At 36.2% G+C, this 17,007-nt stretch overlaps 1 protein-coding gene across 7 annotated transcripts in view; it reads right to left on the bottom strand.

The window, feature by feature from the left end:
* PTPRK (protein tyrosine phosphatase receptor type K) overlaps nucleotides 1-17,007 on the bottom strand; it is a 582,621-nt gene that overhangs the window by 382,076 nt on the left and 183,538 nt on the right. The window lies entirely within an intron of this gene.

Here is a 17,007-nt window from a genome sequence, read left to right as displayed (position 1 = left end):
GAATGAAAGAGAAGGAAATGATGAGACAAACTCTCAGAATGTAACAATGTATAACTGTTGAGGCAGTATCAATTTTACCTATACAGAGAGAAACTATCAGAAAACATCAAAACAACAACAAAAATAAAACAAACAATTGGAACTGGTTTATGCAGCTTCCAGACTAGAATCATTTGATAGAAGTTTATAATGCTCGGAAGTGTGCCCTTAGTATTTTTTAAGAACCACTCCTCGAGCAATGGTTCTCAAATACTTTAGTCTCAGGTCCCATTTTACACTCTTAAAAATTATTGAAGATGTCAAAGAGCTTTGTTTCTGTGAGTTCTATCTATCAATTCTGACCATATTAGAAGTTCAAACTGAGAAATTTCAAAAACACTTATTAATTCATCTGAGAGTAACAATAATAAACCCATTATGTTAACCTAAATAACGTATTTTTATTTAAATTACTGTATTTAAAAAAAGGACAGGATGAAGAGGGCAGTTTTACATGTTTGCAAGCCTCTTTAATATCTACTTAATAGAAAGCTGCTTAAATACTCATTTTTATTTCATTCAATCTGTTGAGGTATCAGACATCATGTAGCCTCTGGGATATTCTATTATACACTTATGAGAGACTGAGAGGAATAAATGGGAAAAACAACATCCTAGTGTTATTATGACAACAGTTTTGACCTCACAGATCCCTAAAAGGGCCTGAGGACCCACAGGTGCTCCCTGTACTACATGCAGAGAACCACTGCATTGTGATATACAGAATTATTTTATCTTTAGGTTCTAATAAGAACATTATCAGTGCTTTTATTTATATTGAGTCTACTTTATTCATTCATTATCTGCAGGGTATGAAGATGTACTCTATGTACTCTAAGAAAAGTCTTTACAGGGATGTTGGATGTTTATAGAATAAAAATAATTAAAGCTGAATATTTTAACACTAGTACAAAGGGAGTATTAGTAAAGGGTTCATCAGAAAAAAAGAGCCAACAGGACATATTCACACACAACAGAATGAAAGAGAGTGAAAGAGATTTATTAGAAGGAAATGGCTCACGTGATTATGGAGGTGGAGAAGTCCAAATGCAGAGAAGTGAATAGTATAGCTTTAGTTTGAATCCGAAGACTAGGTGATATTCTATCCTAATAAGAAAAGCATTTTTGTGTGTTCTGGGACTATGCTGAATAGCTATCAAAGCACCAACATGCTGTGCAAAACAGTTCGTTCTTGGCATTGAGTGAGATTTTCCCAGCAGAAACAAGAACATGCCAAAAACTGTTGGTATGAAAGAGATACTGTACAGTAACATAGTTTCATGCCCAGCCAGCTTAAGAAGCAATAACCAGGATCTCTGGTTAGAGAGTACAGTGACAACCAAAATCGTGGTATGGGCCCCTAACAAGCCAGGGATTTTTTCTTTGATGTAACATTAATGTCGCTAAGCATTTCTATTGTTACTACCTTTGCACTGGAGGCAATCCTATTGCCTTCTATTTCCTATCTTTCAGCTTCTTTTTTCCTTTTTTCAAGCTTTGTCTCCTCACCCCATTTTTCTGTATCTGATTCGGTGGCAATATAATATACCAAATTACTAAAACTAAGAAACTAGAGATCAGTTTGATTTTTCCTTTCCTTCACTTTCCTCTTGTAATAATACACTGGCTATTCATATTGTCTCTACTTCCAAACTATCTCCTCAATCCATCCACTTTTCTTCTTCATAGTTTACCAAGTTCCTGTCATCTCTCAGGATAATTAGAATCACCTCCTAACAGGTTGCCTGATTTCCACACTAGCAGCCCTACAATCATTTTCTACAGGCAGCCAAATTAATTTTTTTCAAAACATACAATTAATCTTTTCATATCTCCACATTGCAATGAGAATTAAATTCAACTTTTTAGCCTACCAGCTTCAATAAAATCTGGTCCTACCTCCCTCTCTCACACTGTCTCCTAGCCCTTTCTTCCCTTACTCAACATGTTCCAGGTAGAGCCAGTTTCCTCCTTTCAAAAACCTAAGCTTATGCCTGCCCCACAGCCTTCATACTGGTTGGCACACTCTCTCCTCAGCGGACTTATTTCCATCACTCAAGGTATCAGATCAAATGCCATCTACTGGTGAAGCATTTCTTGCTCTATTAACTAACGTAGTTCTTTCTAAGATTCTTTCTACCGTGGCAATTTTTGTTGTTATTTCCCTCACAGCACTTGTGTTTCCTGCTCTGCATAACTGTAACATTTCCATAATGCTCTCATATGTACCAAATATACTACAGCTATCTGTGTATCTCCCCAGCCCGAGTGCAAGTTTTTCAAGTTTAGAGATTTCTTTTTCCCCATGGCACCTAACAGTGGGATTTTGTACCCACAGACTCTTGATGAATTCAACTGAAGACAGGCAAATTTAGAGAACCTCAAACATGGTAACAGCATTGTTTTTTCTAACATACATCAAAAAGGGAAAAAAATCATGGAAACTGAAATGACTTTAAACACGGTGCTCAATCTTCACGATTTGCCAAGAGATTCCATCACTTCAGTAAGATTGACATAGGTGCCCTCACTTTTTTCACATGATCTGTAATTCTTCAAACTTTTACATTCTAAATTTCTTAAGATAATGCCTCTCCTAATGGAATTCACCCTCCACCTTATATAGTCTGTTTCTAAAAGAGACAATGAGGCACACATTATAAAATGCCAGATTAGAGAAAGTAAATTTGTCCCTCAAACTCCAAAAGGACTGAACTTGAATCTTTGTAGGATTCTATTTCCAACAAATAAAGTCTCCCTAAAATGCCCCTTCTGTTGTCTTGGCAAAACATAAACCTGCTTCATACACATTCTGCAAGGATAAAATATCTCATAATCCCCGAGTAAGGGCTTTGTACTTGTTCTAGGTGGCCAACTGACACTTAAAAATAGAAAAATGTCTTGATTTCAGAGAATACATTCTAAAACTTTCAGACAACACAAACCACTAAAAGGTAGGTTTTAGGTAAAATTAGCACGGAGTTTACCTGCTACATGTTAAGGTTTAAAACTGGGCCAAACATTGTACCATGATCTATCTTCTTCCCCTACAACATTTTAGAATGCAAAGCATGAATCTTATTGGCTCTTACTTTGACCACCAAAATATTCATTTCATCTGTATGACACAGAAAACCTGTGCAAAGTGATTATTAAAAGTGTTAATTAATATCATCTGCTTCCTCTTTAGAAGAGGTTAATTTAAAAATCCATTGTGCTTTTTTCCCCAGGGTCTTTTAGGACTCCAGTTTTCCCTACCTCCTACCCATCAATTTAACTGTCTACCTTGGGCAAAAAAATTGCCCTTTCTCTTTCTTAGATTCCTTACTTTGAAATCCCAAAACGTCTGAGGTTGGCTGTCAGGATTAACTGAGATTGTCTACATGATGTGCTAAAGCGTGCTGACTGGGTAGGTTTTTAACATTCTGTTCCTTTAATATATTCATTCCTTTCTCTATCAAATAGTAGAGAATCAAACCAGAAAATGTATGAAAAGAACATTTTCAAAGATTAAAAAAAAATGAGATGACAATGTTGAAGAGTAGTGTACCTAAGACCTTCCAGTTCAGTGGCACTTGAACCTTTCTCAACCCTTCTCTTTACAATCCTGCCTAACCCCGACATCCCCATACATTAACCCTCCCACTTTGCTCTTTCCTTCCTATCCCTTTCTAACCCCCTTTCTTGCTCACTCTTTCTTTGAAATCTGATGTGTAAATAGAATACTCTCCCCAGAAACACACACACACACACATTTACTGACAATTTAATTGTAAAGGATTCATAGATCTAAGTTGAAGTTCTCCTGTTCTAAGATGTATCCAATTTCTGAATCCTCACATTGCACCCCTGGCTCTCTAACCCACATAGCTTTTACATTATGTGGTACTGAAATGCTTTGAGAAGCAGTTGCTAGAATGAAAAGCAACTTAATCATCATCAGAGTTGCATTTCCCCAGAAGACAAGAGAATCTTTGTCCTGTAGCCAATTTTGTAATCATCACTCACCTTTCCAAAGGAGCCAATATTTGAAAGAACAATGAAAGGTAAGAAAGAGAAGGAAATACAGCCTACCACTTCTGGAAACTGCTTCAGAGCTAAATACCATACCAAAAATCCCACCCTGTTGTCTGGATATACAATAACCTTGTGAACAATGGAAAGCCAGGGCAGTAGAGATGAGTGTACAGTGCTTCCATATTGCCATATAAACGGATATTTCCAAAATCAAAACACTCTACTCAGTAGTCACAGTATGTCTGAAGGCACCAAAAATCTATTTTAATATACTAGAAGAACCGGGGTCTCTTTGATTCAAAATTAATAACAAGAGACAACTATTCCTGAATAATTAATGGGAAGTAATGATCAATTAGAAAAGAAATCATGTTGAGCAAAATTTCCCAACTGCATTCTCACATTCAAGAATAATCAGGCCACAGGAGCAGTTCAACTAAGAACCAGGGAAGTTGCTTCCTTTATCATACTCTAAGGACCATGAGTATTCCTTATAATAGAAGGAATACAATAACTACACTGACTACAATAGAAGACACTTCATAAAAGATTCAAAAGGGAGGAATAATACATATTCCACCATCATCCAAATGAAAGCATATTTCTATCTATGGAATGGCTAAGATTTCAAGCTTTGAGGTCAGAGACCTGATTCTGCATCCTGGCTCTGACAACTGCCCATCCCAGTCATCCATCTCTCCTCTACTACTGTACTGATGAAATCTGAGGCTCAGAAAACATAAGTGTTTTAGACATAATAAAAGCACTGTTTGAGTGGATTGTTGTTGGGTTTATTACGAAAATGGGAAATGGCCAAGGAAAAATATCTTTTTACTATTCTTATTGACAAAGTATTATCTCAACCAAAAATCTGTCTGCTTGTTTTTGAAAACAGTGCCTGCCTGAGAAGCCTAACACAAAGAAAAAGAAAAGCAAAAGGGAAGGAAAGCATAAAATATGGAGGAAAAAGTAAGAAATTAATTATAGAGAAAGGAAGAAAAGAGTCTAAGGGAGAAGAGAGAAAGAGAAGAAATAAGTGCTTACACTGTAAACTGTTAAGATCTAGAAAGTCAGGAGAAAAGAGGGAAGAACAGGGTGGTAGAGAAAATAGAGTTATATTTATTTTCTGTCTCCCAAAGTAGCTTCATAAGCTATCCAAATATCATAAATGACACTGAGGTCCCAGAAAATATAAAAGCCAAAGAGTAATGGTATCATCTCCTCCAATGATAATATTGCTAGTGTGGGTCACAGGATGATTAATCTTCTGTAATTCAAGGATATGATATAAAACTAAAACAAAAAACACCTGAGACTCATCTGAAGTCTCCTGAACCTAAATTAACTTAAGATAGCTCTAGTGGTTCCCAATACTATAGCTAAAATGGAATCATACCACTCTTCTCTAAGATAAGCTACTCCACCTCCAGTCCTGCCAATCCAGCTGTTACTTTAAAAAAAAAAAAATCACCAAACACACCTGGATAATTGTGAAATAGCATCTTGGCCAACGATGAGGAAAGAGACAGCATGCAAATACTTCTCTGTTAGCATACAATTAATTCAACTATAGCAAATATAGTCACTCAAGGATTTAAATAAAACATTCCTTTTAAACATAACCAAAAAAGCTGCATGATGCAAGTGACCTCCATTCCAACAGCTCTCTTTCTGCCCTGAGAGCAACTGAGGATTGTGCTTCAATGTTTTCATAAATGCTGATTTAAGGTCCAATGGGTGAACACAAACACTGAGAAACTGTAGAGTTTCAGTTCCCACACTGACTTTTTAAAGCTTCCCCCTGGGGTGTACTATAGAAGTTAAAATAGAAAATAGTTTCAGTCAAAGAAACAGTGGAAACTCTGACCAACAACTCAGTGTAGGTGTTTCTCCACCTTCTCTCAAAGGGTGAGTAGCTATTTTTTTATGGAAGGGAAGCGGGAACTTGAAAATTTTCAAAAATGTGACTTTCAGATCTTCCAGTCTACTATTGAGATGCACTTTCAGGATTTCAGTAATATTCATAAGTTATATGAAAAAATGCATAAGAATACAGAAAAGGATCAAATCTCTCTCCCTTGAGAATAACTAGAAGCAAGGATATGTCTCCAAGATTTTTTTTTCTTCTAACTATAATATTATCAAGTATCATCCTAAGAATTCTTTACATTACTTTAAAAAAAAAAGCAACTGTTTTCAAATGATCCTACAAGCAGTGTCTAAACTCTACAAGCACCACAAACTGGCAGTAATTACTCCAATCACAGTGACATAAATCCACTAGATGAAACAGAAACACAAGTTCTACTGTTGAACAGAACTTGAATATAGGTTGAAGCAATCAACTGCATGCCCAGACATAGATAAGACCACACATTCCATTTGGTACTCAAAATCATCACAAGTCTGATCCATATTAACCTTGCAATGCTTATTTGCCATGAGTCACCAGCATGAACTAAGTTCACAATTCATAATGGTGCAGCATGCATTTTTGCCTTGTTCATCCCCCTTTTTTGCTTAGAAGGCCATATTCTCTTTTTCTCCCCTAGCAAGCTCAATTCCCAGCTTCTCTACGAATTCCCAGAATTAATCATACAATTTTGTAGATAACTCATACATTTCACATTTCCTAGCTTGTAGTGTTATAATGTGTAGGATTTTCCAAACTCAATAGTAACCCTCTTATGGGCTCTTGCCTCTCAGTATGCCTTTCTGCACAGTCATCTACACACAACAGATATTCCATTAAGAGAAATGATAATGGAGGCTAGCTTAAATATAGTAATTAATAGAACTATTTAAAACAGCAAAAGTATCTCATTTAATTCATCCAACCTTCCAAAGAGAAATATACTGAATATGTAAAGTGCTAAATATTACGAGTTTTAGAAAACTTAACTACCTTGCTCAAAACTCAAACCAAATATAATACTAAAGCATTTTCTTTTGCTCCTGTTATACTATCAAAGGAGATAGGATTTAATTTACAAAGAATTAATAAAACTTAAATAATTTCAAAGTGCATGGAAAACCTAGTGAGCATGAATTTAAAGTGCTCTAACTAGTAACATTTTAGTACTTTTCCTTCATGGGGCTTCTTCCACATGTATGAAGTATCACACAAATGAGCAAAGTATCAACAAATGTGTATTGAAACAAAATCGTGGTAACCTCTATACAAGAGAGGTTGACTTTGAGATTATATCATGGGGAGATAGAACTTTGTCTGAAAGGTCTGAAGTCTTTCTGAGAAAATGAGGTCAGAGCTGTGATCTGAGGAATTAGAGTAGCTGAAGAGAAAGGAAGATCCTTACAGACAATAGAGACCACTTGTTCAAAAGACCTGGAGAAGGGCAGATACAACGAATATGAGAGACCCAAAGTTTGGCTGGACAGGAGAAACGGGGGCAGATAAGGATGGAGATGCAAGAAGTAAATGGACCAAGAAGGCCTTGCAAGCAAAGAGGAGTTTTGCCTTTATCATAAATGTTATATAGAAAGACACAGAAAAGATTTCAGCTTGGGGGGTGGAGGTTGCCGTCCTAAATCGGATTTATATTTTAGAAAATCACTCTGGTGACAGTGTAGAGAATAAACGGGTGATGAGGTAGTGAGCAGAGTAGAGTGACTTAGGGAGAACAGTTAGGAAATAGTTACAGCATTCAGTAGGAAAAATTGTATTTAAATTATGGTAGTAGATAATGGAGATGATGTGAAGCAACCATCCAAAACATCTTAAAACCAGCAAGATTTGGTGGTGCATGAGATATGGAAGTGAAGAAGAGCAGGTGTCCAGAACACACAACTATAGTTCTTGCTCATATACCCACATAGACAGAGGTGTGATACACACTGGACAAAGGTTAATTTTAGGGAAAAAGTCAGTTTGCTATAAACAGTAGAATCTACTGTATGGTTTTCAGCAAAAAAGAAACTTATTAAAGGATATTAGGAAACCCAAACAATGACCAAAATACACCCCAGGACCCCTCCAGTGGAGACCCACTCTTGTACATAGCCAACTGCTCCCAACAACACCCAGGCTGGGTCCTCTACTTTACAGCTTCCAGATATCTGTATGTCTTGTCAATAGGTTTCAGCCCTGGGCAATTTCACTACGGATTCAGCAACACGGAGGAATGACAATGGAACCTTCTTGGGGAGTGTCCTGCCAATGGGTCTCAGCCCGAAACAAGTTCACTATGGGTTCAATGTGACCAAAGAAATGACAGTAGAACATTCTTGGGTTGAAAGAGTTATACCCAACTTTATTCCCATGGTGGCAGGTCAATCACTAGAATCCCGCCCACTCAGAGCAAGTCTGCGTGCAGCAAGCCAGTCTCTGCCTCTGGGCCTCTCTGTCCCTGCAGCCATCTCAGTCTCTGTCGTTAGCACTGCTACCACTCCAGTCTCTGCTCTCCTGCAGCCATGCAGCTGTACAGCCATGCCACCCTGTCACCCAGAGCACTGAGCAGAGCTTTTTATACAGAGTCAACAATGATGTATTGCCCACACATATGCAATGAACTAGCTGACCAGGGCCAGGTGAAAATCCTAGCCATCGAACCTTCACTTTATCCACACTATGCTTCTACTTCTATAGAAGGAAATCCTTATGATGCCTCCTTGCTGCAGTCAGTAGCTTCCTAATCAAAGTTCCTGTGGGTTGTTTGAATGGTGGGAGATTTGGTCACCTGTCAATATCTAGCTATTAAGATGGCTGAAAAATAACTATTTGACTTCTTTCTGAGTCCATGAGAACTCAAAAGGCAAAAACGTCACCAAATATAGGAAAGGCTGCTAAAAAGAATAATAAATACCATCTAAGGAAGAAGGAAAGGAGCATTAATTTTGTTGAGTCATGCCAGAGAAGATGTCAAATAGGCTGTTGGGTATATGACTCTGCATCTCAGAAAAAATCTTGACTATAAACACACTTATGAATCATCTGTATGTAAATTTCATAACGCTACTGGGTTTTTTCCTTTTTGGTAAACTTTATAGAGAATCTAAAATATTTTATAAACATAATAAAGCAGAACAAATTCAATCAAATTAATATTGCACCATATATTATCATGGAACATGGAACACAACAACCTACTTGCAAACCTTTTTATCACTCACAGTGGTAACAGTACAGTGATAGAAATATTACAGAAGGTGAGGGCGAAATTCATTCTAAACCTTTAACTTACATGGCTAGCTCTGATAACTGGTAAGCATGTTCTTACCATCTTTTACCAAAATGTTATTTCAATAGCAATTAATGATTTGGGGTGATTTCTGAGACCCCCACAACAGACTCTTCAGGGGGTGAAAGCCAGTAAATCTTGCACCTACAAATACACACAACTAGTTGGGTACCTCAAGTATATTTGTCTCTGGACCCTCACTAAACACATCTTTGAATCTGAGTGGCCATCTCCCAATTTTTTTTTTCAAATACAAAACAAAGATTCCCTATTGGGTACATTGTATATTTATCCTGATTAGCATTCAGTTTAAAAGACAATGTGTTCCAGGGAAGAAAAAATTGACAAGACGCAAAAACAGACATACACATCTGGACAGGAAAATTGGAACCAAATGTGATTGAAGCACCATTGTGATTATCCTTTTCCACAGTACATTTGGCCTAAATTGCTTGCTGGAATACAGAAAAGCACATATCCTTCTACACCTGAAAAATTAAGTAAATAAATGAGGATCTAACAAACAAGTTCATGGTGATAAACGTGCTTCAGGGACATCTCCTACATGAAGTAATTCATACTGATACCAATATTGGGCTTCCAAGAACTTGGGGCTTAGGATTTCCTTAGGTTTAGGAAAGGTCCCACAAGGGGCACTGTCATACCACTGGGCCTCTGAATCTTCTTGTACAGGTAGAAATGGTCTCACGAGCAAGTTCCTTATGGCAGTAATGGATAAAAGGTGTTTCACCCACCTTTCTACTTGCCCAGGATGTATTTGGGATGAAATCCAAAGGTCAAAATTATGACCATAACCCTCTCCAAAACAAAGGAGACAAAGACGGTGGCAGTGGGAGATGCGAGCTGTGAAGACCCAACAAAAGAAAGAAGCAGAAGCCTAAGGAATCTAATTCTTAAACAAACTTAATAGATTTGTTCATATGACCTACAAGAAGGATAAGATTGCTCCAGTAGCTAGAATTTCCTCCTAAATAACTCGTTTTGTCTAAGAATAAACTATTTTGTGGTTCTCTATCAAATCAGTAAAAATAGCTGAGTTCACTGGTCTGAACTGTCAGAGCAAAGCCATATGGCTCATAACATAAACACAGCGACCAGATAGGGTTTCAAGACTTTCTCTCTTGTTGAACATTTCTTTCAGGCACCAGTCTCAGTATGCTGACTTCCTTAAGGAATCCCCTTGTTCTAGCAGACCCAGCAACTGGGTAAGCATTATTACTTTTACCTTAAAAACCTCCAAATGTGCAAGAAAGCATGCTCTGTTAAATCCCTATGGGTATGAAACAGTTTAAGAGTAAACCCCTGCTTCAGTGTTTCTCAAACATAGGTAAAATACCAATTTTTAAAAAGGAAAACTTTATCACACATCTCAGTGTTAACTTAAAACTATGCACAGATAATCTCTGAGCATTAACTTATTAGGCTGAGTTCACTCGTACAAACATATCTAAAAAAAATCAATAAAATTTAAATTAACACTTAACATAATAAATTGTGCAAAATAATTGCAAATATTACATTTAATAGTGAATAATACATACTTGTTTGTTTTCTGTTTTATATTTCACTTTTGAGTTTGATTCTTTTGATTTGATCATAATGAAACATCATGTAAGTCAACGTTATTATCATCTTTGTTATTTTCCTTTGAAAATATTTTGACAAGATTGTTCAAAAATCTTTGAAAAGATTTTTAGCCACTGATTCAAGCTTTTGATGGGCTGATCAATTTAATAATGCATTCCAAAGTACAATAATAGGAAATGTTTAAAGCACTTACTAAAAATTACTTTTTGATTGTTAATGAGGTTTTTCAAGATAATATATACAAATTCAGGAGCTGCACAGTATATCTGGTACAAAAATAGTATGATACAGGTTAATATAAATGTCACAGTTTTACAGTGAGTTCCCCATAATTATGACATGTATTATCTGCCCCACAGTAAGTAAATTTGCCCAACACTTTTCTCTATGTGAACTACTACTGTTAAACATTCTTTTGTGCCCTAAACTATAATGCAATTTGTACTTCTGAGACAGGGACCATGGGCTTAAACAGAATAGGGTGAGGGCCTCCTGTAAAAGCAAGGCAGGATATTTACAGTCAGAGCAATGTAACTGCATGCAAGGAAACCCTCTACAAAAACTTTGTGTTAAACATTAAGCACTAGAGTTATTCTTCAGTGAGATCAGATTACATGTTTTTATTATGCTAATCACTTGTAATCATAAGATTGACTTTAGCATGCTAAAAGGCCCAGCCCTATGTGATGTCTTTTCTCCTTCAGACCTGATGAGGTGATTTTACAAACTGGGCAACTAATTTAGCATGCAGACCCAGCTGTAAACAACATAGTAAAAGGCAGGAAGGATTCCACCTTAAAGATAAGATTGCATTTTAACACCCAAGAAGTTAAGAAGTAAGATTCTTAAATTACTCTTTAGCAAACAATACCTCACCTCAACCCACGTTGGGGTCTGGGCAGGCGGCCTTGTTTGAAGGCTCCCAGACCAAGATGCTAGTATCTCAGGGAGAAATCATCAGAGCAGGAAGTTGCTTGTGTCAGTTAATTTTAAATATTCAAGGACCACTTAACAAGCCCACACCCCTAAGCCTTTATCCAGTTCCCAAAAATCCTATAAAACGCCTAGACAAGGGACCACTATGGGCTCTTTTGTCTCCTCCTGGTGAGAGCCAGGAGCTCTATCCCTCACTTATCTCTAAATAAAAGCCTTTCCCTCGCTTGCTGACATTGACTGTTTGCTAAGTTCATTCTTCGACTCCGCAAACAAGAACTGTGGCACCACTTTCACTTAGCAAAGATATAACATCAACAAAAATGAAAATAATACCTCTGAATTATTTCTCAATCACCCAGACAATCTTAAGTGTGCACCTTAATTTTAGATTCAAAACAAGCATATATTTTTTTTATTTGGCTATCATTAAAGAACAATTACATGAACATTATGGATACTAGACTCCCCCTATTATCAAGTCCCCACCACATACCCCATTACAGTCATTGTCCATCAGTATAGTAAGATGCTATAGAATCACTATTTGTCTTCTCTGTGTTATACAGCTTTCCCTGTGTCACCCGCCTACATTATATGTGACAATTGTAATGCCCCCTTTCTTTTTCCCTGCCCTTATCCCTCCCTTCCCACCGATCCTTCCCAGTACCTTTCCCTTTGGTAACTGTTAATCCATTCTTGGGTTATGTGAGTCTGCTGCTGTTTTGTTCCTTCAGTTTTTTCCTTGTTTTTATACTCCACAGATGAGTGAAATCATTTGATACTTGTCTTTCTCCGCCTGGCTTAATTCACTGAGCATATACCCTCTAGCTCCATCCATGTTGTTGCAAATGGTAAGATTTGTTTTCTTCTTATGGCTAAATAATATTCCATTGTGTATATGTACCACATCTTCTTTATCCATTCATCTACTGATGGACACTTAGGTTGCTTCCATTTCTTGGCTACTGTAAATAGTTCTGTGATAAACATAGGGGTGCACATGTCTTTTTCAAACTAGGCTGCTGCATTCTTAGGGTAAATTCCTAGGAGAGAAATTCCCAGGTCAAATGGTGTATCTATTTTTAGTTTTTGAAGAACCTCCACACTGCTTTCCACAATGGTTTGACTAGTTTACATTCCCACCAGCAGTGTAGGAGGGTTCCCCTTTCTCCACATCCTTGCCAACATTTGTTGTTGTTTGTCTTTTGGATGTTGGCCATCCTAACAGCTGTGAGGTGATATCTCATTATGGTTTTAATTTGCATTTCTCTGATGATAAGCGATGTGGATCATCTTTTCACGTGCCTGTTGGCCTTCTGAATTTCTTCTTTGGAGAAGTGTCTGTTCAGCTCCTCTACCCAATTTTTAATTGGCTTATTTGCTTTTTGTTTGTTGAGGTGCATGAGCTCTTTATATAATTTGGATGTCAACCCTTTATCAAATATGTCGTTTATGAATATATTCTCCCATACTGTAGGATGTCTTTTTGTTTTATTGATAGTGTCCTTTGCTGTACAGAAGCTTTTTAGTTTGATATAGTCCCACTTGCTCATTTTTGCTTTTGTTTCCCTTGCCCAGGGAGATATGTTCATGAAGAAGTTGCTCATGTTTATGTCCAAGAGATTTTTGCCTATGTTTTTTTCTAAGAGTTTTATGATTTCATGACTTACATTCAGGTCTTTGATCCATTTTGAGTTTACTTTTGTGTATGGGGTTAAACAATAATCCAGTTTCATTCTCTTACATGTAGCTGTCCAGTTTTGCCAACACCAGCTGTTGAAGAGGCTGTCATTTCCCATTGTATATCCATGGCTCCTGTGTCATATATTAATTGACCATGTATGCTGGGATTTATATCTGGGCTCTCTAGTCTGTTCCATTGGTCTATGGGTCTGTTCTTGTGCCAGTACCAAATTGTCTTGATTACTGTGATTTTGTAGTAGAGCTTGAAGTGAAGGAGCATAATTCCCTCTGCTTTATTCTTCCTTCTCAGGATTGCTTTAGCTAGTCATTGTCTTTTGTAGTTCCATATGAATTTTAGAACTATTTGCTCTAGTTCACTGAAGAATGCTGTTTGTATTTTGATAGGGATTGCATTGAATCTATAGATTGCTTTAGGCAGGATTGCCATTTTGACAATATTAATTCTTCCTATCCATGAGCACAGGATATGTTTCCATTTATTGGCATCTTCTTTAATTTCTCTCATGAGTGTCCTGTAGTTTTCAGAGTATAGGTCTTTCACTTCCTGGTTAGGTTTATTGCTAAGTATTTTATTCTTTTTGATGCAATTGTGAATGGAATTGTTTTCCTGATTTCTCTTTCTGCTAGTTCATCGTTAGTGTATAGAAATGCCACAGATTTCTTTGTATTAATTTTGTATCCTGCAACTTTGCTGAATTCAGATATTAGATCTAGTAGTTTTGGAGTGGATTTTTTAGGGTTTTGTATGTACAGTATCGTGTCATCTGCAAACAGGGACAGTTTGACTTCTTCCTAACCAATCTGGATGCCTTTTATTTCTTTGTGTTGTCTGATTGCCGTGGCTAGGACCTCCAGAACTATGTTGAATAAAAGTGGGTGGGCATCCTTGTCTTATTCCCGATCTTAAAGGAAAAGCTTTCAGCTTCTCACTGTTAAGTATAATCTTGGCTGTGGGTTTGTCATATATGGCCTTTATTATGTTGAGGCACTTGCCCTCTATACCCATTTTGTTGAGAGTTTTTATCATGAATGGATGTTGAATTTTGTCAAATGCTTTTTCAGCACCTATGGAGATAATTCTGTGGTTTTTGTCCTTCTTTTTGTTGATGTGGTGATGATGTTGATGGATTTTCGAATGTTGTACTATCCTTGCATCCCTAGGATGAATCCCACTTGATCATGATGGATGATCTTTTCGATGTATTTTTGAATTTGGTTTGCTAATATTTTGTTGAGTATTTTTGCATTTATGTTCATCAGGGATATTGGTCTGTAATTTTCTTTTTTTGTGGTGTCTTTGCCTGGTTTTGGTATTAGAGTGATGTTGGCTTCATACAATGAGTTTGGGAGTATTCCCTCCTCTTCTACTTTTTGGAAAACTTTAAGGAGGATGGGTATTAGGTCATTGCTAAATGTTTGATAAAATTTAGCAATGAAACAATCTGGTTCAGGGGTTTTGTTCTTAGGTAGTTTTTTGATTACCAATTCAATTCTTTGCGCTAGTAATTGGTCTATTCAGATTTTATGTTTCTTCTTGGGTCAGCTTTGGAAGGTTGTGTTTTTCTAGAAAGTTATCCATTTCTTCTGGATTATCCAGTTTGTTGCCATATAATTTTTCATAGTATTCTCTCATAAATCTTTGTATTTTTGTGGTGTCTGTAGTGATTTTTTCCTTTCTCATTTCTGATTTTGATTATGTGTGTACACGCTCTTTCTTTCTTCATAAGTTTGGCTAGGGGTTTATCTATTTTGTTTATTTTTTCAAGAACCTGCTCCTGCTTTCATTGATTCTTTCTGTTTTATTCTTCTCGATTTTATTTATTTATGCTCTAATAAAAGCATACAATCATTAAAAGTTCATAGACTCAGAGAATATGGATTGTCGTTTGAGAAACACTGCCCTACCTCACTCAATAGTAAACTCAGCTCAAATAAAATTTATTATTTGTAATACAGATAACTATAGAATAAGAAAACAAGTACAAAAAAGCATGCTGGAAATGAAATTGTGTCTATTTAAGCCTAAATTCACTTTCTGGAAAGAAAACCCATAACTTCCTTCAATTTTTTGGAAGAAAAATGTTTTTTTAAAAAGATATTCAGACGAATGGATCCCCTTAAAATAAGAACTACCACTTTATGCTCTATGCCTTCCTCTTTGCCCCTAGCTTTGGAATTTAATAGTAGGAAAGGCATTGTTTCCCCTTAAAGTAGTAAACTAAAAACTAAATAACTAATTATGTGTTTCCTTTTTGAGTTGGTGCCAAGAGGCTGAGTATCTAATCTGAAGCCCAAGTAGAACAGCAATATAAGCCTTAGTGACTGCAAATCTGTTTATTTGCTATGAACTGAAGTTTATAATTATATTAGCATTCTTACATATCAGGAGTCTTTTTTCCTTATTTATCTTTGCTATCTGGGTAACTATGTTAGAGGCAAGTCACCTCAAATTATTTGTATAGCCATGAAAGTAAAAGAAAGTATATAAATTACATAATTAAAGATTAGTAAATGAAGACAGCCCCCATTTGTTACTAAGACCAGATTTTCCTTAAGTGCCTACAACTTTGCCAATTCTACATAAAATTGCATATGGAGAAGATAGTCAGTTGTGATTGCCTGCTAAGCTACATCTGAGAATTAAAACCATGTAGTGGTTATTTATCTCAATATCAAAAACTGCACATAGTTATATAAACAAAAAATACCCATTATGTAGTTATATATCTGCACCTCTGTCCCCACACCACTTCATCTTCCTTGAATAGTTAGTTATATGACTGGCTGTAGAATACGGTATTATAAAACTGTATGAAAATGTATTATAAATTGTAAATTGGTCCCCACTTTCAGAACAAAGCAGAAAATCCACTATAGCAAATTTTCCAAGAAGGGATCTTTCTTATTTTGAAAAAGTATAGCTACAAAAACCTACACTGATCATTTTCATTGGTAAAAATTCACAAATATGCTTTTTTAAAATCAGAAATGCAAGAAAGATGTTCCCTATCTTCCTATTGAACTTTGTTCTGAATATTCTGGACAGTGCAGTAAAACAGATAATATAAATGTCTATATAATTTTTTAATTGTCAATAGATAGTTGTAATCATTAATAAAAGTAATAGAAGGTTTTATAACATCTAAAGAATAAATATAAAATAAATAGAATGTGGCCTGATTTGGCATAAAAAGGGTTATTCATATAGGTTAACTCTATAGTACAGTAAAATTTCTATTAACAAATTCCCTTAGAATAAACTATTTTAAACAGAAATTCAGCTGTTAAATGCTTTATCTTAAAGCATTTCATAAATCATGTGAAAAACGGGTGTTTGCATTTTTAGCTGCTTGACAAAATATACAAGGGCAAAGTTCTTATTTCTCCCAAGTACAGTTGCAATAAACAAGACAGATCTTAGGCTAAGAAACATCTGCAGTTTCATCTATTTTTTTTTTTAAGCATATAGTTGAGAGGATGAACTCTAGAGTCAGTTCAAACTTGG

Source organism: Manis pentadactyla, chromosome 12 (assembly GCF_030020395.1).
Source record: "Manis pentadactyla isolate mManPen7 chromosome 12, mManPen7.hap1, whole genome shotgun sequence".
Classification (NCBI taxonomy): Eukaryota; Metazoa; Chordata; class Mammalia; order Pholidota; family Manidae; genus Manis; species Manis pentadactyla.
Note: the sequence above shows the minus strand (reverse complement) of the source record. Positions and strands in the feature narration are given on the sequence as shown.